This window comes from Phoenix dactylifera, unplaced genomic scaffold (assembly GCF_009389715.1).
Source record: "Phoenix dactylifera cultivar Barhee BC4 unplaced genomic scaffold, palm_55x_up_171113_PBpolish2nd_filt_p 000627F, whole genome shotgun sequence".
NCBI classification, from domain to species: domain Eukaryota; kingdom Viridiplantae; phylum Streptophyta; class Magnoliopsida; order Arecales; family Arecaceae; genus Phoenix; species Phoenix dactylifera.
In genome coordinates this window covers 155,856-159,920 of record NW_024068020.1, presented here as the reverse complement: position 1 = coordinate 159,920, position 4,065 = coordinate 155,856, and the positions used below count along the sequence as shown (strand labels likewise).

The following is a 4,065-nucleotide window of genomic DNA, read 5'->3' as shown; positions in this document are numbered from 1 at the left end:
CTATTGAAGGTACACTTAACTCATCATATATTGAATGACAATTCCAATGCTTGATAAGTACCAGGCGTGTCGCGCCTCCAATAATTATCAAAATATTGGACCCATTATCACCCAACTTAATGGGAGGCTATGACCTAGTTATCCTCATAACCATTTCATTTTAAGGACCTAATAATTTTAGAGGATTTCTTAATTAGGATAGATAAGAAGATCTAGTTAGTCTAATTTCTCCCACTGACTTCACCAAATCAGATTAGACTCAAATGGGTTAAGGAGGCACCTAAATCAGTCAAACTGATTTTTCTTATAGGCATGGGCTAACTCGAATCATTAAGTGATGATAAGTGCTGAATAATTTATAATTTAGTTATCTTTTCATAGCACTTATCAATGTTCTTAAACTGATAAATACATACTTTACCATGAAATTGAATAAACATTGAAATAAATTTAAAATATGGTAAGAGGTAAATAATTCTTTTCTCAAAACAGACTCTGAACTTGTCTCTCTCCTGGTTGTAATCTTTTATGAAAACATATAAGGAGGAGATTGTGTTGACCCGGTTTAGTAACCTGATGGAGTTGTAATCAAGCTAAGGCTATGATTAAATAGGTTTTGGTCCTGATTAGATAATTATTCTTATATGAGAAAAAATGTTTGATTAACCCTTCTTTTTTATTAAGTCACGGTCTTGTTTTTAGTCTTGTTTATTTTATTTGGTCGAGTTCAGTCTGAAGCAGTTTAGTAAGAATTAAATAACATTGGGATCGAGAATAAGTTTAAGCAAGTCAACGATCATGACCCACCTCAAATTCAAAGCCAATTCCCAACCAATTCCATTTCTTTCCCACGACCACTGTCCGTAGCTCCCCCAAGCAATCCAACGGTTCAGAAATTCCCATCTCCGCATCACATTTCCAAACTAAGCAAAACAGGGGAGACCTTTATTTTAAATCCACATATGCCCATTTTCACGTCAAAATAGAGCAAGAAAAGAATTTTTCCCGAAATTACTGAAAACACTGTTCATATGAACAGTGTTCCAAAATGACACTGTTCATATGAACAATGTTCCGTGAAAACACTGTTCATATGAACAGTGTTACGAATTTCACTGTGCATCTTCTTCCTCCCGCAGCGCATCACGGCCGTCCACGGCGTCCTCCCATCGATCCTCCGATCAGCCCCTCCCAGCAGCCGAGATTCACGGCATCGTCTTCATCCCCGGGTATTCCGCCATCCGCCGGTGCAGCCAGCGACCACTCCTCCGCGATCCCAGCCGTCGGCATCCGTCTCTAGCGTCGTCCACGTCGTCACCCGAGATCCAGCCATTCTCCCTGCGTATCACGCCATGGATCCGGCCACCTTTTTCTTCCGCTCCTCCCAGCATTGCGCCCCAGCCGCTCCACGGATCACGCCGAGACCCAGCCACTCCACGGATCTACAGCCCACAACCCAGCCTCCCATTTCTCGCCGTCTTCGTCCGCGATCTGCCCTTCGGCATCACACCCCGGAATCAGCCACCCGTGATCTCTTCTCCCTTCCCAAATGAGCACTCCGGACAGCTATAAAAGGAGGAGGGTGGCCATCGGCTTGAGGAGAGCTCGGTTGAGGGAAAAACAGGGGAGCTCTGTTTCGTAGTGAAGAAGAAGAGAAGAAGAAATAAAAAAAAAAGAGAGAAAGGAGGGGGAAAGAGAATATTTTGTGATATTTTGGGAATAATGGGAGGTGAAGGCTTTCATTTGAAGATGGGAGGTCGTCCGGAAGCCATGCTCGGCTAAACGTCTAGTCTAGGGCTGAATGAAGCCCTAGCAATGTTACAGGGCATTGTAGTTCTTATTTTCTTTATTATTTTGGAACTTGGTTTAAATTCTTATTATCAATGAAAAATCCTTTTATGATGTTTAAACTTTGAGCATGCTATTTATTATTCATGTTTGCTAAAGTAGTCTAAGATGATCCATGCCTAGGAAGATGAGGTGTACTGCATCCTAGGTTAGCATAATTAGGTAGACACTTCTTGCTATACCGAAGATGGATTTTCTTAAAACTCTTTATGCTTTTTTTTTAAAACGCTTGTAGCCAATATTGCATGCCTCTCCAAAAGATAAGAAATAAAGAATACAAACCTTGATGCAATGCTATGTGGTGGACTCCAAACCCTAGATCCATTTATTCTGATAAATTCTAATTCGCACTCATAGTTTAATTTAGTTAAATCAAGTTAGCAAAGTTTTCTTCTTGATTTATTTTTAAAAGAAAAATAACTTATTCTTCAATCCCTGTGGACTGACATCCGTAATCACTATCCTACAGATACGTGCTATTGCGTGGTTTATTTTTCAAATTGAAAGAACCGATCAATTTTTGGTGCCGTTGCCAGGGATTGCTAGCATAGTTATTTTTTCTATCATTAAAAAATTAATTAATTAAAAAAAACTTTCAAAAATATATATATATAATAAAATAAAAAAATTATTTTCTATTATCGTTACTTTTCTTATCTCTTTTTTTTTCTCTTCTACTAAATTTTTTTTTAATTTTTCTTTCGGTCTTATTTGATCAGAAATCGAAGGAAAAGTCTAGGATGATCAAAAGGAGAATAGCTGGAAAAGGAATGCTGTAAAGGTTTGCCTACAAAAAATTTTAAATTGCTAGAAAAATTTCCTTTGGTAACCTCCAAACCCTTCTTATTTAAATTAATTATTAGCTTGAAATTTTGTAGTGATTGTTTAATTTTAATTTCAGCAAAATTGTGAATACATGCCTGATACACATTCACCAATTAATCTGCACTTAGTAAGGGCAATCACCCCAACAAGATAAGAGCCGGATTTCATCACCGGACTCTTGCCCAACTTAGGTGAACTCAATCTCACATAGTGTCACTTTAATTAAAATCAATTAGACGTTGGCTCCTAGGGACATTCGAGCTCGATAGGACGAAGATCACCGAAAGTTGCACCAATTTCGCTCTATGGCTTGATTGATGTTTAGGCAAGCTTTGTCCCTATAAGGAAGACAGTTCATCTATTCAAGGCAAGTGGGTTTTAAGTGGGACCTTTGCGAACGCATCGTGACCCCTCCACTTACCTGGGAGCTTACCTGGTCAACTCGGTTCATTAGACCGGATTGGAGGCTTAGGTGCCCTCTTCAAACCAGTTAGGAGCTGTCTAGTGATTTTAGAACAAATACAAAGATTTATGTGTTTTTCTTTTATTGCATGCTTGATTGATCAAGTACTAGTGTATGCAAGGGAGTCGTTCTAGAGTACGTGACCTATTACCTTTTGACCCTGAAATAGAACGGACCCTTAGAAATATTCGAGCTGAGATCAGAACAATAGAATCATCCCCACCTCTTGAGATGGCTGAAGAACAACCCAAACTCCTGAGGGAGTACTTTACTCCCACCATTTACACTTCCCCATCTTGCATTCGATTATCTGAAGTAGCAGCTGTACAATATGAAATAAAGTATAGTGTGATCCAAATGCTCCCATCTTTTTATGGGCTCACCAATAAAGACCCATATGAACACCTAGATGAATTTCTTGAGATTTGCACCACTGTCAAGATTCAGAACTTCACTGATGATGCTCTGAAACTTAGATTATTTTCCTTCTCCCTTAAAGATAGAGCCAAACAATGGCTGAATTCTTTAGAAGCCAACTCGATTCGTTCTTGGGATCAAATGCAACAAGAATTCCTTAAAAAATACTTTCCCATAGGAAGAACGAACCAGTTTAGACGTGCCATTACAAGCTTCTCCCAAACCGAGGGAGAAGAATTTCATGAAACTTGGGAGAGATTTCGGGACCAATCCGTAAATGCCCTCATCATCAAATACCTAAGTGGCAGCTAGTGCAATGTTTCTATGACGGATTGACTGAACGAAACCGTCAGATGATCGATGCTGCATGTGGGGGAACTTTTATGCTTCAAAATGAGCATGAAGCATGGCAATTATTTGAAAATCTTAATGAAAGCTCCCTTCACCATGCTTCCTGTTCTCGTCAAGCACCCCCGAGTTCTCAAAGAAAAGGGACCATTTGTGAAATAAGT

At 39.3% G+C, this 4,065-nt stretch overlaps 1 non-coding gene across 1 annotated transcript; it reads right to left on the bottom strand.

Annotated features, from left to right (window-relative positions):
• Nucleotides 1-3,743: 3,743 nt before the first annotated feature.
• On the bottom strand, nt 3,744-3,848 carry LOC120106768. The gene has a single exon (XR_005508804.1). It is a non-coding gene; the product is annotated as a small nucleolar RNA R71 (small nucleolar RNA).
• Between the last annotated feature and the right edge of the window lie 217 nt (nt 3,849-4,065).